A 27,669-nucleotide genomic window follows, 5' to 3' on the forward strand; every position below is an offset into this window, starting at 1 on the left:
TACGCATACTTTAGAAAATGACTTATAAATGTTTCCATCTTCACAGAAACAGTAGCTGCTACATTTTCATTTCTGTTTCAGTCATTAAATTTATAAGGCAATAATATTTAAGAAGAATGAAATCAAAATGTCTCAGTTTTAATCACCACATAAATTTGGGAGCGTTTCTCCATCACAAAGGCAGCTACTGTTTCAGTTAATTCTTATTTTGTGTTAGAATACATAACAGTGAAGTAGATGCACGACTTGTGTATGTATAGTTAAGCCAGCATTTTTCTGTCTATTATGGGGAATAGCAAAATCTACATCATAAATTTTGACACATTACAGCTGAAGGAAGAGGAACACCTTCCAAGACAAAACAGTCTTCATGGGGGAAAAATGACGCTTGTCCAGCAGTTTGCTTCTTGTGATTGAACTGAACCTGTAAGGATTCATGGATAAAATGAACAGGAATAGATCTGAATAAAGCAAATCTGCATAAATGGTAACCAGTAGCTCTACTTTTATTTTTTATGTTGCTTACCTGTTTTATTTGAAGGAAACCTGTGTGATTTAAAAAGTTATAGCTTTTGCAACTTTATTACTGGTTATATACATTTGGCCATTATAATGTGCAAGCAATTGGGAAAAAACATCAAGTAAATGCTTGTTTTATAGTAGTTTGTTCTTGTTAAAATGTTCATATGATAATGTCTGTAAACAGCACCACTTTGATTACAATAGATGTAGTGTTGTAATAAACTGTTTAATGGGGCTGATGTGTAAAGCTGTTCAAGTTATTTGATGTTTACACCTCAGGGAAAGTCTTGTGTTCAGCAATATCTAAAGATAATGTTACTATGACATTTATACTGTCCTTTAAAAAAACATTGCAATAGCATTTTTGGATATGCATCAATCTAATCTTGCGTTCAGTGAATTAAACATACTAATTAAGTGTCTCTTGCCCTTGATTTTGATATTAGAGTAGGTGATTACATGGTTATTCAATATTTCTATATTCTGCTTTTCTAGCTGTTTTTACCTAGTTAAGCTTGTGACTTTGCTGAATGGTATGTAAACTTGTAAAAACTGAAATTTCACAACATAGCAATCCAGTCATTGTGTTAGGGGTCAACAAAGATTTTGTGGTTTTAACATTTTAGTAAAAACCCACACGTGATTTGCTACAGTAATGCAGCTTAATTACAACACAGATGTACTGAAACGCTTAATTGTAAACTGCTAGCATTGAAGAAATATTTTGACAGTTCTGATTTGATGCGGCAGTTATTTGCTATTTTATATTGATAGTGCTTATGGTTTATTTTTGAAGCCATGGGCAACGTAAATATAGGCAGCCGTGCAGCAGACAAATGTGAGTAAAGAAAGCCTTAGTTTTATTTTCCAGTTACAGGAAATAGATTTCTGAAGGGTGTGATGTTTATTAACATTGGGTTGTATTCTCCTATATATGTAATAGGAGATTATAGGTGTACCAGTCTCCACAGTTTAAGTTCTATGTATTCATGCAACCTATTAATTAATGCTAAAGTTACCTAATCAAAGATTTTTTTCAAACCTGCCTTGCATATAAGCCCACATTAAAAGCACCTGGCTAGCATGTGTTCTTAATTGTAAAATTAGCATAGGCAGAGTGTCAATTTGATTAGACATTTTTATAGAAAGTTCATTCTGAATCATTACTTCAGAAATTTGAGTTAAAATCCTTAAGCAAGTTAATTTGTTTTTAAAATCTGGTTATCTTTGAGAGATCTTCTGATAATACACTTTTTTTTTTTTTTTAATGTATAGCCAAATTTTAGGACGTTACTTGTTTAGGCACCCTAAATATTATGTAAGTGCAACCTTAGAAGCCCTCCAGAGAACTGCAGTTCTTTACTTTCATGTTGTCCACCATCATACCAGTTCTTGCAGAATTAGCTGTTTTAAATTATCCATATTATGGCCAGCTTTATTTTAAAACATTTTGTGGTTAGAGTATTTGTGCATGGAATCATTGGTGTTTATCAGAACTGTTTGCTCTCAGAAATGATTTTTTAAGTGTTCTTTCTTGTTGAAAATGCAGTTGCCTTTTTAACATTTGAGAGTTGTATCAAAATCATTTTTCTTGCTTTGTGTATAGATGTTGTTAGTTTTTGCTATTTCTTAGATTTTTTTATATTACAATGCTGTAATGCGAAGAAGTATGGACATAAATATATTACAAGGGAATTAGTTAATAGTAAGCTTAAAAGGTAAGTAAATGTCCATGAGGATACAATTTTCTCTGAACAATTTAAAAATGGAATCATAAAAATCTTAACCGTGCTTGAACTTGAAATGAAAACTGGAAATTTTGTACTAATTAAATCCTTCATTTACCTTTTCTTTTTCTTTCTTTTTTTTTTTTTTTTTTTTTAATCAGTGGAACCCTTTAATTGCTCATACTATATCACTCTTCTTCCTACTTGGCTGATCTCATTACGTGACTTTTGTTGCAGACAATGTGAGTGTACTAGAATTGTTTGCTGTTAGTCTATTAAAAGTGTTATCAGAAGGGAATAACTTTTTGATTTGACCAATTTTTGCAAAGTCTCTATCTGATACATGAATATATAGCAGTTAAGGTGAAAATGCAAGCTATGTTTTATTCTTCATATCCCTTTTTTTTAATGGGCTGATGTTTTTGAAAATTTTTTTTTAATGTTTACAAACAATCCAAAGAGATAAATCTCTACATAGACACCAAAAAAGTCCCAGAGATCTTTTCATTTCTTCTTAATAATAATTATAGTGGAAATGAAAACAAAACTGAATTTAATTTTAAGCCATAGCACTTACTAGTGCTATGCCATCACATTCCTTTCAGCCGGTAAAGTTATGAATGAGTGATGCAGCACCTGAATGGTATTGCTTTTGAAACAGTACTTTGAATTGAATGTGCTTCTTTTGGTTAATGGACATAGGTTTTGGAAAGGATATTCCAGTATAAATTTATAAGTGTTTATTTTGTCAATTTTTATAAGCAAGATTCGGAGTAAGTTACAGTGGCTAATGATCATAGTTTAGCCCATTTACCTAGAATATTCTTAAGCAGTTAACTACAATTTGGAGTTCACAAAAAACTTATGGATTGTAGCTTAAGGTATTACTTTCAGTTAATTCTCCTGTGGAGAATATTGCTTTGTTTTCTACTAGTTTTAGGTCAGTTCTTAAACATGGAGATTTTAATGAATGTTGTATAACATTTTATAGTGAGGGGGAAAAATTGTTGGAAGGGTAAAGACTTTCTTTCCCTTATGTATTTAAATGTGCCAGTAACCTAAATACATACTGTTTTATACAATGAGATGCTACTACAAGACTTTCTGTTGGTGTGCTCTCGACATTTTGGTTTTCATATCTGAATGATCATTGCGTTTTCTGTATCTTGTAAGATGGCTTCACTTTTGTGTTTTAAGCTTCAGCTTGTTATTTTAAGAGGAAGTTTATGTTCTATTTCTTTACTGAGAATACAGTACTGAGATCCTAGCTGTTTTACAGATAACTGCCTTTTAAATTTTATTCATTAAGTTCATTTGCATCCCATAGCCATCTGTAATATTTCCCATAGTTGTATGTACTTTAAGTGCACACTTACCCATTGTACACAGTAGACATTTTTGTGCTAAAATATATATTAAGTGGGATTTTTGTAGCAAAGCATTTTTCTGTTTTTACAGTGTGTGTGTGTTGTTTTTTACGTTAACCTTCAGTTTAAACACTGGTGTATTTTATTTTTTAGCAACTTGACTCTTAGAAGCCTTAGACTAATTTTTTAATAAATATTCAACCAAAAATTATAAATTTATTAAGATGTGGCCTTACATATAGCATTCCTTGTGTTTGTAATGTGAGATTTTTGATTTAGAGAACTCAAAAGATTCAGGATTAAAGTATCTTACAATAGTAAGTTGAAATAGAAAATGTGTTAAAATGTCTAAAATGTCTAGGCTTCTGGGAAGAAGTTCTTATATTCTTCTTTCTTGGTATTAGAAAGAAGCAATAAGAATTTCTATGAATATTCAGAATATTCAGGCAGTTGTATCTTGTTCAGATTGATTTAGGTTTGTCTTAACCAATTTCTTTAAAATTTCAGGTTGTTGGCATTCACTCTGAGTATGCAGCTACTATGGTTTTTGTATGGGACATATAAACACTTGGTTAGGTATAGACAGATTTTAATGTTTTAAATGCTTCCTGCTATATTAGCATATTGTAATGGGAGTTTTTTAAAATATTAGGTGGAGTTTAATTGAAGTCACACAAATCTTGAAATGGTATCTGCAGATAATAAATACTACGGAGAGTTTTTCCTGTGGGAGTATCCTAAAACTCCACCATGGGTGTAAATGTTTTACATTAATTTCATAATTGGACAGACCCTGCATTTAGTGAAAACATTTCATTTTGAAGATGTGTTCTTTTTGTCTCATTGTTACTGCGTAACACTTCTCAGCATTCTGTAAGTTAAATTATTTTAAAATGGTGAATTCATGTTTATTTTTTTACTTTGAAAATTGTAGTACTCAGGTGGTATTTAATGGGAAAGGATCCTTTGGGGGATAAATCATAATGTATTCTAAGGAATGCATCTATAACATTGACTTTAGCCTTAAAGAAAGGTCTATTATTCCTTCTTCCTCTTCATTCCATGGTATATTAGCAAAGTAGTTTACAGCCTCGTACAGCCTTACAAAGTTGTTTTACAATTTTTAATCGAAAGCCCTTAACAAAAAACTGTATCATATTACCAGTATACATGCATTACTGAACCATGGTTTGTAAATAATTTGACTAATACCAGAAGGCCAAAGAAAGTCTTAAAATTTTAGCTATTGACTCTATGGTGACTTCACAATAAGATTTCTGTGCAAAAGGTAAGGTGATATTTGATCAAATAAACATCTTTTTGGTGTCCCTGAAAACTAGACTTCCATATTAGCTTCTATTAAAAAGCTCATCCCATTTTATTAAAATGTTTGTAATTGCAATTTTGTGTTTAATGTTTACTTTCTGTCTTTTCTTTCTTTAGCATTTAGGTGACTGTTCAGCAGTTTGCTATATGGCCATTGTTGGCCTTTAAACTGCGCTAGTAACGAGCATGGTATTTATCTTGTATTGAAAATAAAACACAGTTTTTATAATACTTTGCGGTTTGTCTTGTTTGTTTGATTTATAATTTGTTAACCATTGTGTATGGTGTGAATAATTCATATCTAATTGCAATATGCAGTATAACAGAAATTGGACTATTTGTATTTCATCTTTAATCCAGCCTCCTAGATACCGGTCACTTTCTTTTGTATTGGCATTTTGATGGTCTTTAAAGCAGATGATATCTGACTAAAATTAGGATTTAGAAACCTAAAAGATTTCTAGGCTGCTTTATTTTTAAGTCTAAGATTCAGAAAATCTAATTTTAGAGGATTATTAACCTTACTAGACTTTAATCAAGTAAAAATGTTTCTAGGTTGCAGCAAAAATATTTCATACTAGCTTTGAAGTAATATAGAGTACTTTTTGTGTGTGTGTGTGTGTGTGTGTGTGTGTGTGTGGTATGCGGGCCTCCCTCTGTTGTGGCCTCTCCCGTTGCGGAGCACAGGCTCCGGACGCGCTCACGGCCCCAGCCGCTCCGCGGCATGTGGGATCCTCCCAGACCGGGGCGTGAACCCGGTTCCCCTGCATCGGCAGGCGGACGCGCAACCACTGCGCCACCAGGGAAGCCCTATAGAGTACTTTTTAAACAGTAACAAATTATGATTTCAATAAAGATTTGTGTGCCAGGTGTTAAATCAGGCCCCAGATTTCTCATCTGTATGATTCAGTGTATGTTGAAGGTAGCAATTCTGAACAGTTGAAATAACGATATAAGAAATAAATGACCATTACTAGGATCTCTTTCCGTGACTCCATTAAAATTGTGCTTGAGGTTTTATTAGTTTCCCTAATATTCTTTGTTATATGTTTACATTTTAAAGAGGATTGTGTTCATTGATCCTCAGTTGCATTGAGTTATTGAGTCTCTTGAAGAGTATTTGAAAGAAAAGATTATTGGGAACATCTTTTAATCAGGTGCTACACAAAACTTAATAGGAGTCAGTCAAGGCCTGATTTGGTGAAAGAGGGAGCTTTTTAATAAAGGATTTGTAAGGGAATTCCCTGGCGGTCCAATGCTGAAGACTCCGCACTTCCACTGCAGGGGCACAGGTTCGATCCCTGGTCAGGAAACTAAGATCCCTGCAAGCCGTGTGGCGCGACCAAATAATAATAATAATAACAAAGGATTCGTAGACAGAATTTTCCCAGTCTTCTAGTTTTAATTCCAAAAATAAATGATATTAGAAATAGTTTCCAATGCTGTCTTGTCTTGTATCTTTGTTTCTCTTTTATATTTCACTAACAGAGTTCTTGAATTTTCGTGTTATATCAATTCCAGTCAGTTGCTATTTTCAGTGTTAGATAAGGAATACACGTATATTTTTTAAAAACCTTTCAAAAAACCTATAGCTTATAGGAAAACTTGAGAAAATAGTTTACTTCCTTAAGTTACACCAAGTCCTGAAGAAGGAATAAGATTTAACTTGGGGAAAAGGGAAGGGGAGTACCTTCTAGGCAAAGGGAGGTTTGCACAAAAGGCCTTTTGGTCTGAGGGAGCATATTAGGAAGAATACTGGTTTGACTGAAGTAGGGAGTGAAGAACATGGCCTATGTGTGGGGCTCAAGAAACAGACAAGGACCAAGACTCTGCAGGGCTTGTAAATCACACTAAAGATTGTCCCAGGAATGATGTGGCATCACTGAAGTGTGTGTAGTGTCAAAGCATTTCTGAAAGCTTCTTGGCTGCACATTAAATCAGGTAAAGAATAGATGAGGTAAACCAGTGAAACTATTACAAGTCTTTGACTAGAGAGAGTGGTAGAGAAAAGTTGATTTAGTGAAAGACTTGAGACAAAACTGGTAATAACTGAAAGTTTGGAAGGATGATGTTTAGAGCCTAGTGGTATGTCATTGCCTGAGATGGGAAACATTGGAAAAAGATGGAGAGACACTGAATTTAATGCCTTTGAGATCCAAGAAATAGCGAGTAGTCGTGTATTCAGTAGTTATATGGTTTTGGAGTTTAGAAGACATGTGGATTAAAGCCATAACTTTGTAGTAACAAAATGGAGAAGAAACTAAATAATGGGGAGAGTCTTCATCATTTTTCAATTTAATGGCTGTCAACCCAGATGCAGAATAGAAGCACCCATGCCCTCATTGTTTTTGGGGGGGTGGGGGGAGTGCCATCAGGATTTATTACATGTTTGATTTTTTATATTCTGCATATAAATGATAGGGTACTTGTCTGGCTTATTAGCATATGCTCAAGGTCCATCCATGAGCATTCTTTAAAAATTGCTGTTGTACCTATTAATCTGGATAGAGTTTCTTAGCCTGTGGAATACGCAAGGTGGTTTTCTCCTTTTACAAGTGAGCCAGCAGGCGCTGAGGGGTTATCGCTAGCAGAATGGTGAGTTGAAGTTAGAGTAGGTTTATGACTGCAAATCCACACAGCTTGTGTGCTGAATGGTTATCAAACTAAGCCCCCACTGCCGTTAAGTGCAAAATTAAAAAGCTTTATTGATAGCTGTAAGCATTTAGGAGTATTATTACTTTAAAATGTTCATTTCTGGGACTTCCCTGGCCGTCCAGTGCTTGGGACTGTGCTGTTCCAACGCGGGGGGGTGGGGAGGAAGGGGGAGGTGCAGGGTTTAGATCCCTGGTCAGGGAGTTGAGATCCCACATGCCATGCAGTGCAGCCAAACAACAAAAATGTTCATTTCCACAAATACTGAACATACCTGTTCTGTAAAATATACTGTGCTGTATAGGATGGACCATAGCATCTCAGTTGTATCTTATTTTTATTTAAAAAAATATTTCATATTAATAGTTGTACAGGTTCTACTGACATAATTCCTGTAGCTGTCCTGTTAGATATAAGATCAATGAGTAACATTTGTGGAAATGTTAATTTAACATTGTGGGAAATTTCGGCGTTGACTCAGGAATTGGGCCGCACCCCAGTGCAGTATAGAAGCTCAAGTATCACTGTGTACCACTTTAGTTCTTTTTCCCCTGAAACTGGTAAGTCATTTTACATTACTCTTTCTTCAGCTTTTCCCAAGTAAGGGAGAAAATGAAAACAAAATGCTGCAATCTAACTAAGCATCTAACTTAACCTAAGAACATGCTCACTTTATTAGAAAGTGATTTGGAGACTGGAGCTAATGGTTATTCCCTGAATTTAGTGATGGCTGGCTTTTCACAGTTAATAATAGTATATCCATTGTAAACATTTGTTGAAATCATTTTTATGTATCTCAGAAATTGTTTCAGGATGGCTGGCAACCAACATGCTGTGTATATCTACACACCGGGAAACTGCCTACCTATAATCTTCTTTGGTAATCAGTTTTATGTTGTCCTTGGCTTTCTAAATGATCTGAGTATGTAGATGAACACTAAAGGGAGGAGGGAGATAAATGGCACAACTCCTCACCCCTGGGTGAGATAACCTGAAAGTACCTTTTACCAGTTGTTTCACATGCTTACGTGAATGTTGAGGATGGAACGTGCCCTCTTATTAGAAGTTGATCAGTTCAACATAAGTAGGCAGATAAAATGGGGTCATAAATGAAGATTTTTAATTTAAAATTTTATTATTCCTTACATCCTTAGTCTTCTGTTTCTCTTCCCTAACCTTTGAATTGTGGGGTACTCCAGGAGGCTTAGCCTCCCTGCATTCCTTGGTGTTCTTTTCCTGTCTCATGGCTCTGAGTATTAGTATGCTGTCAGTTTCTAAATTTATATTTCCGATTCAGACCTTTTTCTCAAACTGGAGACTTAAGTGTCTACCAACATCGCTACTTGAATATCAAACAGGCATCCCAAACATAACATGCCAAGGCTGAATTCTTTTCATCCTCACCCATTCCCCACCAGCTGCTCAGCCCACAGGCTTCCCTAACAGCTAACATCAACATCATTTCAAATGCTTAGGGTCAAAACTTGAAATTATTGACTTTTCTCACACCCCATATCCAGTACATCAAGAAATCTTTTTGTCCACCACAGAAAATAACCTAGAATCTGACAGCCCATTACTGCTTGCACTGCGCTCATTCTTTGCCTGTATTACTGCAGTGATTCCTAACAGCTCTCCGTGCTTTCCGCTCCTGCCTCACACTGCAGTCTGTTCTTAGCACCGCTGTCAGAGCTTCTGTCGTTTCTGTTCAAAATCCTGCTATGGCTCCCCATTTGTACTAGAGTAAAACTCCAGTCCTTAAAAGGTTCCTCCATGATTTGGCTCCTATTACCTGTCTAACCAGACCTCCCAGTACCTTTCCCCATGCTCGCTGCATTCCAGCCATTCTCGCCTCCTTTTTTGGCCATGCCACGTGGCTTCCCCCACCAGGGGTTGAACCTGGGCCCTCGGCAGTGAGAACTCAGAGTCCTAACCACTGAACTTCCGGGGAATTCCCCTGGCCTCCTTTTTCAAACAGTCCAGGCATATTCCTCTCTCAGCCTTTGTATGGGCCGTTTTCCTTGCTTGGAATGCTTTGGATATCTGAATGACAGTCTCATTTTAATGAGATTTATTTTCACCTTTCTATTGAAGAATGGAACCCAATATCTCCCTTAGTTCTGCTTTATTTTTCTATGTGTAACCTAACACAATATATGTTGTTACCTAGCACAATATGTTATCTTTGTTGTCTGTTTGACTATAAGGCACATGAAAGCGTGGATCTTGTAAGTCCCAAGTGCCTACATAAGGGTATGGCACATAAATGTTCAGTAAATAATGAATGAATGTCCTTAAGGTTTCGGTCTACCACATTATCCTGTTAGCTTATGCTTATGGTAGTGCAGTTGTAAGAGCTAATTCAGCGTCTTTCAAATTGCATATAACAAAAATTGCCATTTAAACCATTTTAAATATACATTTTAGTGGCATTAAGTACATTCACAATGTGCAGCCATTACCACTATACATTTCTAGAACATCCTAAACATTCTGCACCCACTAAACAGTAACTCCCCATTCCTGCCCCACTTCTAGCCCCTCCCTGGCAACCTCTACTGTACTTTCTATGAATTTGTGTGTCCTAGGTACATTATATAAGTAAAATTACACTATTTGGTCCTATGTGCTGGCTTATTTCACTTAGCGTAATGTTCTCAAAATGCACATTGTAGCATGTGTTAGAATTTCATTACTTTTAAGACTGAGTATTCCATTGTGTGCATATACCACATTTTGTTTATCAATTCGTCAGTGGACATTTGGGTTGTTTCCACCTTTTGGCTGTGGTGAATAATGCTGCTCTGAACATTGGTGTACAAGTATCTGAGTCTCTTCTTGAATTTCTTTTAGATATATACCTAGGAGTGGAATTGTTGGATCATATGATAATTCTATATTTAACTTTTTGAGGAACCCTGAAGCTTTTCCACAACAGCTGTACCATTTTATATTTCCATGAGCCATGTGTGAAAATTTCAGTTTCTCCACATTTTTACTAAACCTATTTTCCATTTTTCTTCTAATAGCCATCTTGATGGGTGTGAAGTATGACATTGTGAACTGTGATTTTTATTTAATTAATTTTTTTCCTGGAGTTCCATCAGTTTTTGCCTCATGTAGTTTGATGTTCTGTTGTTAGGCACATACACATTAAAAATTATGTCTTCTTGGAGAATGGACCCCTTTCTCATTGTGTAATATCCCTCTTTATCAACTGTGATTTTTAAAGTGGCTCATCTTTAGCCAGTCTTTCCAAAGCACTTAACGTAGTTTTCATTGAACCAATTGTGTTTGCACTCACATTTTATTGGTTTACATAATGTTAAGTCATGAAATCACAGGAAAAAATACTATCGATATAGTTTAGGAACACACACACTGAGTCTTATGTAATGTAATTAGTAAGCAGTTGTTCTTGGACATGAATGTTGTGTTAATAAGTCAGTTTTATAGAGGGACTGTACAGGTAGGTTATGTGGAGGGCATTTTAATTCTTATCATTGGGTATTCAGGTTATCTCACTAGACTTTTGACTTGTATAAAGGATATTATAATGAAAATCCTTACAAGTAAATCTAAATGCACATCTTTTTCCAAAAAGTCTCTTTTGGTGCTTGATTCAATAAGTATGAACAATTGAGGTTTTTGACACATGAAGTTGCCCTCTGATTGACCTTCACCACAGCTGTATGTGAAAATGTGTATTTCTCCACATCCTTTTCAATAATGGGTGCTTTAAAAATTATCGATTTTAGAGGTGAAAATTGGTATCTTTTAAAATATTTTGTGATTTTTTTACAGAGGCTTAATATTTTAAAATATTAGTGTGCTGCCATCTAGTGATAACTGTAAGAAAAAAAGGGTAAGTTGTAATTTAGTAAGTTCATTTTATAATTGAGGAAACAGTTAAGTGTATGCATTCGGACCCAAAGTAATAACTAATTAAGGACAAACTCAGGAGCTGAAAAATCCAAGCCAGGCTCTCATCCAAGAAAGATCTGAAGGATTCTTTTCTAATCCATTGACCCTGTTAAGTCACAGCAATATAGTCAAACCAGAAGATCAAAGTAATAATGATAATATTCTGATGAAATCAGTTAATAAAACCTTTTTTATTTCCATCTTTATACTGAAAATATTTCTAAATTTGCTCAGTGCACATAATAAGGGTCATTTGAAGGGAAGGAATTTTGTACCTACATATTTTGTATTTATATATAGATTATTTTTATGGAGAATATAGTTAACATTTCTTTGAAAAGTATAGTACTCTAATGTCATTCTGAATAGAATTCTTGTGGTAGGTATAAGAGTGTGGGCTTAATTTTACTTAGCTATATAATACTTCTTTTGTTTTTAACCCTAGGTGGAAAAAGCCTATCTTTTTTTAGCGTTTGAGTGCCCACTCGGTGCTATACATGGCATTCAGGAAGGGGACATAAGCCAAGGAATATTCTTTCTGCCCTTCGAGAGTCAGGAAATAAATTATACTCAGTGAATACCCAAAATGACTGCCATGTGCAAAATACCATGAATACATAAAGAAAGAAAACCATGTGCTGTCTGGAAGAAAGCCATTGAAGAGACTAATATATGCTGGCCACTTTCCCAAGTGGTATTTTTAATATAAGCATCAAATCAATTTCATTGGAGTTCCTCATTTTACAGGTGAGGAAACGAATTTAGGAAGGTTCAATAGCAGAGCAGTAATCCACTGTAGGGTCAGAAGAGCAAATCTAGAGAATGTGACAGTGGGATTTACTGGTCATTACTTACAGAAGATAGGAGATGGTATGAAAGATTCTGCAGATAAATTATTAGAATCAAAAGGTTAGAAAGCTCTGTGGACACAACATCAATATAGAAACTAGGTACAAAGTAGCTAGTTTTAAATCTAATAAAAGATGTGCAAGCCCTTTTGGAGAAAGTTTTAATGGAAGGCGTTCATATAGACCCAAATCAATGGACATACCATGTTCATGAATAGGAAGATTTAATGTAACTATGGCCATTCCCTCCAAATTAGCATCAGTGCAAATCCAATTAAAATTCCAAGAGGTTTGTCAGGTCTTACTGGACATGACAGTCTCGTTCTAAACTTTATGCGGAATTAAAAGCAAATGATAACCAAGAGAGGGAAGAGTTGCTCTGTCATATACGAAGGCCTGTAATAAGATAGTGCAGACTTTGTACACGAATAAATAAGTAGGCCATGGAACAATATAGAGGGACCAGAAACCACATATATATGAAAGCTAGATTTTTATGCTAAGATGGAAGTGCTATGGATTATACTGAAATAGAAAAATGGGATCTACCTAATGTTATACGTAAATATCAATTCTAGGTGTATTAAATGTGGACTTAATGGGAGAGGCAAAGCTAGTCTATTAAGAAGAAAATATAGGAAATAATTTTATGACCTTGGATTAGGGAAGGATTTCTTAAGATACAGGTACAAATCATAAAGGGAAAGATTGATAAATGTGAATAAATTAAGAACTTCTGTTCATTAAAAGACACCACAGAGTGAAAAGAGAAGCCCCAAACTGGGCAAAGACACTTGGAACACATAAAACTGACAAAGGATTAATATCAAGAACATATAATAAACTACAGACCTATAAGAGAATGACAGAAACCCAGTAGAAAAATGGGCAACAGACATGAACTGATATTTCACACAAAAACAAATATTCCATAAATATATGAAGTGATACCCAACTGCATTAGTAATCTAGGAAATGCATATTGAAATCACAGGTACCATTTCACACCTACTAGATTGGCCGCCCCCAAAAAAAGTTTAATCAGTTCTAAATATTGGCTAGGAGATGGTGCAATGAAGAATACCGCTGGAAAGGGTGTGAATTGTTAAAACCACTTTGGAAAACAGTATAGCATTACTTTGTGAAGTAAATGTGCATGTGTACACCAGGGAAACTTGTATCTTTGTACTTGGAGGCATTTACAAGAATGTATATAACAACATTATTTCCAATAGCAAAAAAACTGGAAACGGCTCAGATGCCCACCAGCAATAGAGTAGATAAATAGCAGGGCATCCATAACAATGAAATACTACATAGACTGGAAAGACAAGAACTCTAGCTGCACACAACACCATAAATGAGTCTTAAAATTATATTGACTGGAAGAAGCAAGTCACAGAATTCACACAGTATTATTCTATTTATATAAAGTTACAAGACGGGCAAAATTTTGAGTGTGTATTAGAGATTCCTATGTAAGGAAGACAATAGAAAAGTTCAAGGAAGTCATGAACAACATTTAGCATAATAGTTCCGGAGGCAGGGAGGTAGAGGGATACAGTCAAGGGAGGATGCCACAGGAGGCTCCTAAGGTGGCATAATGTATTTGTTAATCGGAATGGTTGGTACTCATGTGTTTTTACTCTTTGAACTGTAAATATACGTTTTAGATATATTTGATACACAATAAAATTGCAGTGATAGAAATAGCCTTTTGTTGTGTAAGTGCAACTGAATTCTAGATCAAGCTATCATCATACCTAGATAATGCTACTAACGAGTACTTAAGATAATACTTAAGGTATTTTTCCAAAAACATTACAAATGCTACTCTAAAACAGTTGATTTCCTATTTATATCTGAAGATTTATTTGAGTACGAGTTGACTTGAAGTGGGAGATAGCACAATCCATTGAGGGCGTGGCAATAGCAGATAATGTTATAACCAGCCTCCTGCTCTATTGTCAACATGAAAGAAAGATGTGTAGTTTGGAAAAACTACCATTGCTTTGATGTGTTTTATTTCAAAATTTCAAATATCATCAATGTAAAGCATAAGGTTTATATTAGAAGTGAGCTTATGACAGTACTTGCTCTCAGAACAGCCTTAAAATTAGTCTTAACACCGTTCTGGTTAAAGGAAGCTACGTGCCTGGTCACCAGTGTCCCAGCGTACTAGCGTGGGTGTTGGGAGAAGAGCAATTGCCGACAATGGTCTGTAACAAGAGAAACATTCTGAAACTTTGAGTTGCGTGTCAGGCTGCACACAAGTATATTTTGTGTATTCATTGTCTTAGATGGGATGCAGTGGTCAGTACAATCAGTGTACTTGGATGTAGACTGAACAGTCGTCCTCCCTCATCGAGCAGACTGTTCTGGAGTTCTATGCCTTCTAGAGCCACTCTGGGTGAGCCTTTGCTTTTAGACAGTAGTATACATGTGCCAAACCATCTCTGTCCTCCTTACGGTGATGTGGTGCCTCCTTTTTTTCAAAAACTGTTTTGAAAAACAGCTGCTTTTGCTAACGGCTCCCAAATCTTGGAATGATGACCTCAGTTGGAGTCTGCTTCTTGAAGAAATTAGCTAAGATGGAGATTACCAGAACGAGTCTTCTTGGGACAGAATGGGGCCTAGCATAGTGTTGGAAGCAACTACCACTAGGTGGCAGGCCAAGATGGGTTAGGGAAGCTATCGATATTATGTGGGTGGCAGTGAAGTGTGTCTTCCAATACTTGAAAGGCCTTAATTACCAATGGGTTCTGTGTATTCATTCTTTCAGGAATTACTGAGTTGCTTACTAGATGCCAGGCACTGTTCTAAGGGCCAGATTGGAAAAAAAAATTCCTTCATCTCAAGATTAGTGAAGAAATGAAAAGGTAATTTTTCCCTGAAGCAGTGGATATATTTTCATCAATTTGGGGGGCTCCCAATCTTCTATGACTGAGTTCTTTTTGTATATTATGGAGCTAACTTGGCTGAAGAAGATATAGCTCATGAACTTCACTTTTTGAGTGCTTTTATGTGCATGCTTTTAAGGGCTAACCCCAAAAGAGGTGGTGCTGCAGTATTCAGGATGTCTTGGAAGAGGTGTTTATGTGAAGTCATATATGGTGTACAAATCAGGACACTGTATAGTTAGTATCTCTCTCCAGGTAGGAGAGATTCATTCATTCAACAAATGTGCTGACCACAGATCTAGGAGCTAGAAATGCAGCACTGAGTGGAATAGACAACATCCCTCTTCTCTTGGAGCTTATTTTTAATGAGGAAAGATAGACAACAGTCAAATATACCAATTGGTGTTAAAGTTATTAAGTGAAATAAGGCAGGATATTTTTATACAGGTTCATCAGGGAAGGACCTTTTTTATAAGGTGCAGTTTGAACAGAGATCCGAAGATAGTGAGGGAGTCAGCTATGTAGATATCAAGGAGAAGACCATTCTAGCAGAGGGAATGGTAAGTGGAGATACCCTAAAGGGTAAGTGAAGCAGCAAAGGATGGTAGGATGAGGGAAGAGGAGAATGGTCAGAAATGGGTTTAGGGAAGTGTTTGGGGGCATGATTGTGTAGGGCTTTATGGGGAATGGTAAAGATTTTAGCTTTTACTCATGGTGTGACAGGAAACTTGGAAAGATATGAGTAGAGGAGTGATATAATCCTAAGTTTTATCACAGGTTGCTATCTGAAGAAGAGGCTGTTAGGGAGCAGTTGGACCAATTGGGATGATTTTGCATAAGTGTAGGTTTGAAATTAAAGTGTTTTTTTTTTTAAGATTTTTCTTTTTTTTGATGTGGACCATTTATTTAAAGTCTTTATTGAGTTTGTTACAATATTGCTTCTGTTTTATATTTTGATTTTTTGGCTGCGAGGCATGTGGGAATCTTAGCTCCCCGACCAGGGATCAGACCTGCACCCCCTGCAATGGAAGGCGAAGTCTTAACCACTGGACCACCAGGGAAGTCCCTAAAGTGGTTTTGATTAAGGTAATAGCAGTGGAGAAGCAGTGAGACTGAGTATATTTTAAAGGTAAAGCCAACTACATTTGTTGATGGACAAAAGGTGAATGTGAGAGAAAGAAATCAAGGCTATCTCTATAATTTTTGACCTAAGAAATAAAAAAATGGAGTTATCTTCCACTGAGATAAAGAAGACTGGAGGGTGGGGTAGAAACATTTTCTGGTGGGAGCAGGAATAAAAAGTTTCATGTTGGGTATGTTGAGTTTGAGAGAACGATTAGACTACCAAGTGGAGATATCAAGTAGTCATTTGGATGTACATATCTGGAATTCAGGGACAATTTCATGGCTAAAGATATGACTGTGCAAGGTATCAGTGTCTGAATACTATTTAAAGCAGTGGGACCAGGTGGGGTCACTGAGAGAATGATGATAGATAAGGAAAAAAATGTCAGCAGCCTGAACCATAGAGGACTCCTATGCCTAGAAATAGGGGAAACAGAATGATGCAACCAAAAAGACAGAGGTGGCAGCCCGTGAGTGAGAGAACCAAGGAAGAGGGGAGAGAGGAGAGAGAAGGGGGCGGGGGTGGGGAGACAGGGAGAGAGGGTGGGAGAAAGAGAGGAAGGAAGGAAGAAAGGAGGGAGGGAGAGAGGGAGAGAAAAGGAGGGTGTCTCAGAAGACAAGTTTCACAAAAGAGGGAGTGAGGTGTGTCACGTGCTACTGAGGGTTTTGATAAAATGAAGACTGAATTGGCCTTTTGATTTGGTATGTGGAATTCATTGGTGACTCTGAGTGGAATGATTTTAATGGAGTGGTGAGGATAAAAGGATGATTGGAGTGAATTCAGGAGGGAATGGGAGAAGAAAAAGGAGATAGTTTTTTAAAAGTATTGTTGTAAAGAGCAAAGAAATGGGAAAGTAGCTGGAAGGAGATGTTACTATTAATCAGTGGATGTCTGGGGTCTCACACAAACCGAGTGTCATGATGACTATTCAGGAATGTCCAAGTCACATTTGAAAGGCCATCTTCCACTTGTTGCCTTATATAAAGTTGAAGCTCCCAGGGAGCACACATTTTTACAAAATACCCACCCTCCAGTAAGCTACTAACTGGTCACGGAAAAGTGAGAGTATATAAAAGTCTGGAACAGTGACCTCATTAAGGCCTCCACAGTCCTAACAATGGAGCTTCCCATTTTTTCTAACAATGCAAGTACTTGACAAGGACACAAACTCACAGTAACTCAATAGCTTTACATATTGCAGTCACACTTATACTATGGAGAAGTGCATTTGCCTCCATGTACAAATATACTCATTATATACATTTATTTATTTATTCAGGATAATTTGTGAGTTAGCATATGGAATTAGGACCCAGTCCTTTTTTGGGAAATCATGTAAGCAATTCTAGTAACAGAATTCTTTTGTAAAAGTAGAGAATAATAGTGGGCAGTGAACTTGATGACAGTTTAGATCCAAAGTTCTTCTACCTTCTAGAAACCAGCCAGAGCAACAAGGGGGCAGGGGAGACACCCTCTGTATTTGTTTCCTAGCGCTGCTGTAACAATGCACCACGAAAACAATAAATGTATTGACTCACAGTTTTGAGGCCTAGAATTTGGAAATTTAGATGTAGGTAGGGCCATGTTCCCTCTGAAAACTGTATTCAATCCTCGTCTCCTCCTAAAACTATAAAACTCCTAGATGAAAACATAGGAGAAAAACTTGATGACATTGGATTTGGCCATGATTTCTTGGATATGACACCAAAAGCACAGGCAACAAAAGCAAACAGATTAGTGGGATCCCATCAAACCTAAAAACTTCTACACGTTAAAGAAAATAAACAACAGAGTGAAAAGGTAACTATGGAATGGGAGAAAATTGTAAATCATATTTCTGATAAAGGGTTAATATTTAGGATATACAAAGAACTCGTAACAGCTCAACAACAAAACAACCCAATTAAAGAATGGGCAAAGGACCTGAATAGACATTTCTTCAAAGAATGGCCAACAAGCATATGAAAAGATGCTCAACATCAGTAATCACTAGAGAAATTCAAATTAAGCCAACAATGAGATACCACCTCATACCCACTAAGATGGCCACTTTCAAAAAAACACCCCAAAACAAAAAATAAAATAAATGTTGGTGAGGATGTGGAGAAATTGGAATCCTTGTGTACCTTCGGTAGGAATGCAAAATGGTGCACCCACTGTGGAAATCAGCATGAAAGTTCCTTAAAAAACCGAAAATAGAACTACCATGTGATCTGGCAATCCCTCTTCTAAGTATATATCCAAAAATATTGAAAGGCAGGATTTTGAAGAAATATTCACACACCCATGTTCATTGCGGCATTATTCACAATATCCAAGAGTGGAAGCAGCCCAAATGTCCATCAACAGATGAATGAAGTGTGTTTCATTCATACAATGGAATATTTTTCAGTCTTAAAAAAAGAAGGAAATCCTGTCACATGCTACAACATGGATGAACCTTAAGGACATTATGCTGAGTTAAATAAGCCAGTCACTAAAGGACAAATACTGTATTATTCCACTATCATGAAACATCTAGTTTAGTCCCCAGTCAAAATTATGATTCCAAATTTCCTATTAAAATCATGGAAACAAATTTGAACGGTGGCTGCCAGGGGCTTGGGGGAGAGAAAAATGGAGAGTTGTTTTTTGGTGGATATAGAGTTTTACTTTTTCATGAAAAAGTTGTAGAGACTTATTACACAACAATGAATGTTGTGAATACAGTTAACTCTCCTGAACTGTACACTTAAAAATGGTTAAGAGGTTAAATTTTATATTATGTATTTTACCACCATTTTTTAAATGGCAAAAAAGTGATAATAAAAGATTTTACCATATTGTAAAAATAAGCTTGAGCGTATACAGATATAAACAAATAAATTGAAGTTATGGGTGAATTGATAAGGAATGGGACATTGGCACAGTTTCAAATATCTCCACACAAAGTACTTACTAATTATAAAGGGGAAAACATTAATTTTACAGCGGAGGTACCTTGTAGACACACCTTAATTGAAGTGATCAAAGTGATTATCATCAGTAATGGGACAAATGGAAACCATGTGCTATCTAATAGGATGCATTGAAAAGAACACAGCCTAGTATCTGCAATATTCCTGCCAAAGATACACAGGCTGAATCTAGTCATGAGGAAAAATCAGACAAGCCAAAATTGAGGGACATTTCTACAAAGTAAATTACTATGATTTCAAAATTGTCAAGGTCATAAAAGTCAAGAAAAGACTATAAGGAACTGTTCTAGCCTAAAAGGACCATAGAGACATGACAAAGTCAGTGTGTGATGGTAAACTGGATTCTTTTGCTCTAAAACACATTATTGGGATAATTATCAACACTTGAATAGGGTCTGAGTTGGTAGTAAAGTATAAGTGTTAATTCTCTGATTTTGATTGTGGTTATGTAGGAGAATGTCCTTGGTTGTAAGAATACAGCTAACATAATGGGTATCAGTTTAGCAATTTATTCTCAAATGATTCAGGGAAAACAGTTCTTTATAATATTCTCTCAACTTTCCTATAATCTTATGATTGTTTAAAAGTTTTAATGGTTTATTTGAGCTTTATCAACTTTTAGGAAAAAACATGTTGCACCTTCTTTATTGTGAGTTTTCTCTCCAAATCTTTGAAAATTTGTTTTAGAGTCCTTTGTATGTTTTTGAACCCGTGTTGCAAAGTTTGAACAGCTTTATTATGGGCAGATCTTCTAAGTTGACCTGTATGTTTAAAAATACTTCATCTGCCAGATGAACCTAAAAGAACACAAATAATAGTTGCAAAATATTGAATCCAAGTCAACACAGCCTGGTAGTGAGGAAGCGACATTTTCTCCAATGAATTTAAAGAAACTAGACAGAGCACATATTGTGTACTTGTTCATGTTTTAAAAGAATGCTTTGTTCACATCTTTCATTACAGCTTTGTTATCATACAGCTGACCAGAAATGTCATTCACAAACAAATTCAAATCATCCAAAACTTGCTTCACTTTCTTGAATAAAGTCATAGCTAGTTTATAGTTGACAAGAAAGTTTAAAATCGTTCATAAGGTTTTCTATAATAACCATATTACACAAAAATCAAAAATTGGTCAGGGCTGCCATATCTGAAATAAAATCTCCAATAATGGACTATTACTTGCTGTTTGATTTATTTACCAGCTAATTTTATACGTATTTTCCCATTTTAAAATTAATTTTTAATAAAGTGTTTTGGATAAATGTTAAATGAACTTTTCTCATTTTAGTGTTTTCCAAAATGCTCATGGATTAAAAACAGCAATTATTTTGATGATTCCTATGAAATATTTGTTATTTAAGAATGCCACTGTTCATTCTGACCTCTGAAAAGAAATTCTCTTTTGCTTTAAAATTTTAAGATCCACAACTATTAGCACTTCAGAATAACACTTAACGTTCTTTCTTGTCTGCGTTTAAGACTGGTCTAGTGCATTTTTATTTGATTTATGTGAAAGAAGAAGAAAACATAAGACATGAAAACAAATGTAATGTGGTATACTGTGTTGGGTCGTGGCACAGAAAAAGGACATTAGTGGAAAAACTAGAGGGATCTAAATAAAGCCTAGAATTTAGTTAATAGTAATCTAATAATGTCAGCATCTTAACGTAACTCTAGTTTATTTGTCAAATCTAAGAAATTAACATTGGGGAAACTCAGTGACGGAATTGTCTGTACTACCTTTGCAACTTTTCTGTAAATATAAAAAATGTTTTAAAGGCACAAAGGCAATGTAGTGGAGAAAGGATAGCCTTTTAACAAGTGGTGCTGGGACAATTAGACATCCATATGCAAAAAAATGAACTTGAATCCATACCTCACACTACATACGGAAAATAACTCGAGGTGGATTGTAGACCTAAATGAAAAACCTATAGAACTTCTAGAAGAAAAATAAGAGAAAATCTTGTGACCTGTATATTAGGCAAAGATTTCTTAGATACAACACCAAAAGCACAATCAAGAAAAGAACAAATAAATAAATTGAACTTCAACATAATTTATAAAACTTGTGCTTTTAAAAAGACACTGCTAAGATAATGAAAAGACTGGGAGAAAATCTTTGTAAAGCACATATTTGATGAAGGAACAAGAGGAATCTTTTGGAGGTGAAGAATATGATCATTCTCTTGACTGTGGTGATGGCCTCACGGGTATATGCATATATAAAAACTTATCAAATTGTATACTTTTAAAATGTGCAGTTTATTGTATGTTACTTATACCTCAATAAAGAAGGGCTTTTTCTTTTCTTAAAGAAAAGGAACCAAGGAGAAATTCAGATAAAAACTAATAGAATATGAAACAAAAATTATTTTTTAAATGAGCATATAAACGAATAAAAATTATCCTGACATTGAGTAGCAAATTTTAACAAATATTTTCAGATCATACAAAAGCTGTAATTCATAAGAGAAAATTTTAATAAAAGTAGTAGACTTATGGACTGTCTGATAATACAATTAAAGAAGAGGAGTGAATTATAAGAACACAATAGGAAATTTTAAAATTTCTTGCTGATTTGACACAAAATAGTGACATCTACGAAGATAACACAAAATTCATGTCACTATGACAAGGATATTGGTGAAAAACTGGTTATTGAGTATTTAAAAGTAGTCATTCCACAAGAAAATTTTGAAATGCCCTGAAATCTGACAGCTCATTTATGAAAAAACTTCATAGAAGTTGTGTCAAATTTGATCGCCACACTAAACATTTACTTGAAAATATCTTTACTTTGTGATGCTGGAACTTTTTAAAATATCTTCAATAGCAAAAAATAAATTTTGATTAGCCACTTTAAAACAAAGACTGAATTCTCTTTCCATTTCCCATAGGCTATATTACAAAATCGCTGTCATATAAAGAGGTAGTCACATAATATACACTCTGAAATTCTAAGGAAGGAAGTATTATGAAAATTGTCAGCCAACATGTACCTGTCCCCAAGTCTTACCTATTCAAAAATAAAGTGAAATGCATCAAGCATGTTTGCATAAGCCTTAAGCATTTTGAGTGGCTTTCTCTCCCACTTTAATTGTGAAATAATTCACTAGGACAACATTTTTCATTGCTTCATTTATTATACAACTGTTCCTTTTAATGAGGATGCAGTATTTACCAGAAGCTGAAACAACCACCCTTATCCCCCTTTTATATAGTGAAAATAACCGCTTGGTCGTATGATTCCTTCCTTTGAGGGCCAGTGAGTTAGGATAGGTTAGGTTATGCTACAGTAACAACAACAACAACAAAATCCTGAAATCTCAGTGGCTTAAAAACAAAGATTTTTTTCCTTATTCATATTACATGTCCATGCTGGATCACTCATCCTCATTCAGGAACTCAAGTTGAATGAACACTCCATCTTTATCATCTACAAAAATTTACAATGGTGGCAAGTCAGAGGGAGTGTGGTGGTGTCTCACACTGGCAATTAAATGTCACTCTCATGTTTCATTACAGTAAGTTACATGGTATATTAGTTTCCTATTGCTGCTGTAACAAGTTACCACAAATTTACCCACCCCGGCCTAGAACAACACACTTTTATTATCTCCAGTTCTAGAGGTCAGAAGTCCAAGATGGGTCTCACTTAGCTAAAATCAAGGTGTCAATAGGGCTACGTCTCTTCTGGAAGTTCCAGGGGAGAGTTTGCTTTTGGTTTGTTGTTGTTGCTGTTTTTCCTTTTCCAGCTTCCACAGGCTCCACCTTATTCCTTGGCTCATGGTCCCTTTTTATCTTCAAAGGCAGTAATGGCCAGCTGAGTCTTTCTGACGTTGCATCACTCTGACACTGACTCTTTTGCCTCCCTCTTCCATATTTAAGGACCCTTTAACTTACATTAGGCCCATCCAGATCATCCACAATAATCTCATATTAAGATCATCTTATTAGCAACTTTAATTCCCTGTGCAACCTTAATTCTCCCTCACCATGTATCATAACATATTTACATGTTCTGGGAATTAAGACACGGGACATCCTTGGGGACCCATCATTCTGCCTACCTATGTCTAAATTCAAGGTCCATCCCTCCACCTTCTTATTGCAGTGCCAGATGAGTTGGCATAGTGGATAATAAGATAATATTTCTGGAAGTCATTTCTACACCAGGTCAACTAGCAATAATTTTGCTGTATGTGAAAGTGACTGCCATCCACATAACCCAAACTAAAAGTGTCTCTTTAATCTACTTTCCCTTAACCATTTCCCCAAAATGTTTACAGCCAGATTCCCTCTTTTCCCTTCCCCACACATCACACAAAAGGAGAAGTAAAGGAGGGGAATTTGGAGTGGAAAGAAACAGCAAGGTTAGCTGTTGAAGTTAACACATCTCATTTTTGGAATTTTTACAAACACATATGACCACGTAAATATGTTACTAGGGTCCCTCTTGGGGCCTTATGAAGAGCCCATGCAAGTGAGGGGGCCCCAGAACTTAAGCTTCATTAGCTTCATGGTAAATCTGCCTAATAATATAGCACAAGGTATAAATTCAAAAAGTACAAAAAGATAATGTAAGGTGAAGTTTCCTCCAAACATGTCCTTCAGCCACCAGTTCTCTTCCTTGGAGACAATAAATATATTCTGTCTCCTATGTCCTTCCCGAAATATTATGCATAGATAAGCATTTTGTGCTGAAATATTTGGTAACTTCCCTCCCCCTTTTCTGACACAATTAGCCTGTTATATACAATGTTCTGTACCCTGCTTTTTCTCTTAGACACCTTTATTGAGATATAGTTCACATACCATACAATTCACCCATTTAAAGTGTACAGTGGTTTTTAATATATTCACAGAAATGTATATCATCACCAACGTTGATTTCAGAACATTTTCATCACCTCAAAAAGAAACCAGGTACCCTTGAGCTATCACCTACCTGACCCTTAACCCCAGCATAAGACAACCACTAATCTACCTTCTGTCTCTATTTTCCTGGTCTGGGCATTTTATATGAATGGAATCACATAACATGTGGTCCTTTGTGACTGGCTTCTTTCACTCAGCATAATTTTTCAAAGTTTGTCCTGTATCAGTACTTGTACTAATCAGCATATGTATCAGAATTTAGTAATTTGTGTCTTCTCTCTCTTATTTGGTTAGCCTAGTAGAGGTTTATCAATTTAATCATTTTTTCAAAGAACTAGATTTTGGCTTTGTTGATTTTCTCTATTTTCCTGTTTTCAATTTAATTGATTTTTGCTCTAATTTGTATTATTTTCCTCTGCGTTAGGCTTGAATTGTTCTTTTTCTAGTTTCCTAAGGTGGAAGCTTAGGGTCTTTTATTTTACATCTTCTTCTCTACCAATATATATATTTAATGCTATAAATTCCTCTGTAAGCACTGTTTTCACTGCATCCTATACACTTTGATAAGCTGTATTTTTATTTTCATTTAGTTTAAACAATTTTTTCATTTCTCTTGAGACTTCTTCTTTGACCCAAGTATTATTTAGAAGTGTGATGCTTCAACTTTATTTTTGAAAGATATTTTTCTGTGTATAGAATACTAGGTTGACAGTTTTTGCTTTTCAGTACTTTAAAGATGTTACTCCAATGACTTAATTGTATTATATCTGACAAGAATTCTGATGTCACCCTTTGTTTCTCCATATGTAACAAGTCTTTGTTCTTTGGCTCCTTAAAAAAAAAAAAAACAGCTCTATTGAGATAAAAGTATTTTCATCACCCATTAATAGTCACTTCTCATTTCTTCCCAATGCTGTTAGCACTAAGCAGTCACTAATCTACTTTCTGTCTCTATAGGATTGCCTGTCTGGACAACTCTGTACAACATACAAATAGAAACATATAATGTGTGGTCTTCTATGATTGTCATTTTTCACTTAGCATAATGTTATCAAAATTCATCACGTTAAAAAAAAATTCATCACGTTGTAGCATATATCAGTACTTCATTTCTTTTTATGGCCAAGTAATATTCCATTGTATGCATTCTGTTAAATATATGTACCACATTTTATTTATCTGTTTATCAGTTGATGGGCATTTGAGTTGTTTCCATTTTTTCGCTGTTATGAATAATGCTGCTATGAACATTGTTTACAAGTTTTACATGAACATGTGTTTTCACTTCTTTTGGAATGAAACCTAGAAGTTGAATTTCTGGGTCATAAGGTAACTCTGTGTTTAACATTTTAAGAAACTGCTAGACTATTTTCCAAAATGATTGCCCCATTTTACATTCCTGCCAGGAGTGTATGAGAGTTCCAGTTTCTTCACATCCTAACCAATGCTGGTTATTATCTGTCTTTTTGAATCTAGCCCTCCTAACCAGTACCACACTGTCTTGATTACCATTGTTTCGTAGTAAGTTCTGAAACTGGGGAGAGTGAGTCCTCCAACTTTGTTCTTATTTTTCAAGATTGTTTTGTCTATTCTGGGTTCCTTGAATTCTGTACGAACTTTAGAATCAGCTTGTCAGTTTCTGCAAAGAAGTTACTGGAATTCTGATAGGTAAATCAGTTTGGAGATATTTTGGGGGGAGGGGATATACCACTGTTTTTTTGTTTTTTTTAACATCTTTGTTGGAGTATAATTGCTTTACAATGGTGTGTTAGTTTCTGCTTTATAACAAAGTGAATCAGCTATACATATACATATATCCCCATATCTCCTCCCTCTTGCGTCTCCCTCCCACCCTCCCTATACCACCCCTCTAGGTGGTCACAAAGCACCTAGCTGATCTCCCTGTGCTATGCGGCTGCTTCCCACTAGCTATCTGTTTTACATCTGGTAGTATATACAAGTCCATGCCACTCTCTCACTTCGTCCCAGTTTACCCTTCCCCTGCCCCGTGTCCTCAAGTCCATTCTCTACGTCTGTGTCTTTATTCCTGTCCTGCCCCTAGGTCTAGGTCCATCCACCTCACTACAAACCACTCAATTTCATCTCTTTTTATGGCTGAGTAATATTCCATTGTATATACGTGCCACATCTTTATCCATTCATCTGTCGATGGACACTTAGGTTGCTTCCATGTCCTGACTATTGTACAGTTTGGAGAATATTGCTGTCCTAACAATGGTAAGTCTTCTGGTCCACGAACATGTGGTATTTTACCAGTTATTTAGATCTTCTTTAACTTCTTTCAACAATGGTTTGTTGTTTTCAGTGTATACATTTTGCACTTTTTTTTTTTTTGCTAAAGTTATTCCTAAATATCTTATTCTTTTTTATGCTTTTGTAAAAGGAATTATTTTCTGAATTTCATCTTTGGATTGTTCGTTGAAAGTGTATAGAAATGAAGTTGATTTTGTATATTGATCTTGTATCCTGCAACCTTGTTGAACTTGTTTATTAGTTCTAATAGGTTTTCTTTAAAAAATGGATTCCTTAGGATATTCTGTTGGGTTGGCCAAAAAGTTTGTTCAGGTTTTTCAGTAGGCTATAACAGAAAAACCCGAACAAACTTTTTGGCCAACCCAATATATACAAGATCATGTCATCTGTGAATAGAGGTAGTTTTACTTCTTCCTGTCTAATCTGGGTGCCTTTTATTTCTTTCTCATAAGTAATTGTATAGTATAGTGTTGAATAGAAGTGGTGAGAGTGGTCTTCTTTGTTTTGTTCCTGATCTTAGGGGGAAAGTATCCAGTCTTTCATCATTAAGTATAATGTTATCTGTGGGTTTTTTATAGATATCCTTTATCAGATTGAATATGTTCCCTTCTATGCCTAGTTTGTTGAGTAGTTTCATCATGAAAGGGTGTGGGATTTTTTCAGTGCTTTTTTTCTGTGTACTGAGATGATCATGTGATTTTTGTTTTTTATCCTGTTGATGTGATGTGTTACACTGATTTTCAGATGTTAAACCAACTAGTTTTCCTGGTATAAAATCCATTAGGTCATGGTGTATAATTCTTTTTATGTGTTGCTGCATTCAGTTTGCTAGTATGTTGTCGAGGATTTTTACATCCATATTCATAAGAAATATTGGTCTGTAGTTTTCTTTTCTTGTGACGTCTTTCTCTAGTTTTGGTATCAGGGTAATATTTGCCTCATAAAATGGGTCAGGTACTGTTTCTTCCTCTTCTATTTTTCGGTAGAGTTTGTGAGAATTGGTATTGATTCTCTTATCCATTCACATTTAATGTTATTATTGATATAGTTGGATTTACATCTGCCATTTTACTTTTTGGTTTTTGTTTTGTTTTTTTTTTTTTTTTTTTGCGGTACGCGGGCCTCTCACTGCTGTGGCCTCTCCCGTTGAGGAGCACAGGCT

The 27,669-nt window shown here is 35.5% G+C and overlaps 2 protein-coding genes across 8 annotated transcripts in view; both read left to right on the plus strand.

Moving 5' to 3' along the window:
* Positions 1-11,983, plus strand: part of CPSF6 (cleavage and polyadenylation specific factor 6) — a 40,357-nt gene extending 28,374 nt beyond the window's left edge. For 4 of the 5 annotated variants that reach the window (XM_024122777.3, XM_024122778.3, XM_024122779.3 and 1 more), the window contains one exon: positions 331-757. The gene's annotated coding sequence lies outside the window, so the exon portion shown is untranslated. Of the gene's footprint in view, positions 1-330; positions 758-11,963 lie in introns of those variants that run through there. The other variant, XM_055085192.1, reaches the window with a different exon arrangement.
* Positions 11,984-15,751: 3,768 nt separating this feature from the next.
* LYZ (lysozyme) overlaps positions 15,752-27,669 on the plus strand; it is a 43,519-nt gene continuing 31,601 nt past the window's right edge. For 2 of the 3 annotated variants that reach the window (XM_028490363.2, XM_055085193.1), the window contains exon 1: positions 15,797-16,352. The gene's annotated coding sequence lies outside the window, so the exon portion shown is untranslated. Of the gene's footprint in view, positions 16,353-27,669 lie in introns of all 3 variants that reach the window. The other variant, XM_055085194.1, reaches the window with a different exon arrangement.

Source organism: Physeter macrocephalus, chromosome 6 (assembly GCF_002837175.3).
Source record: "Physeter macrocephalus isolate SW-GA chromosome 6, ASM283717v5, whole genome shotgun sequence".
NCBI classification, from domain to species: domain Eukaryota; kingdom Metazoa; phylum Chordata; class Mammalia; order Artiodactyla; family Physeteridae; genus Physeter; species Physeter macrocephalus.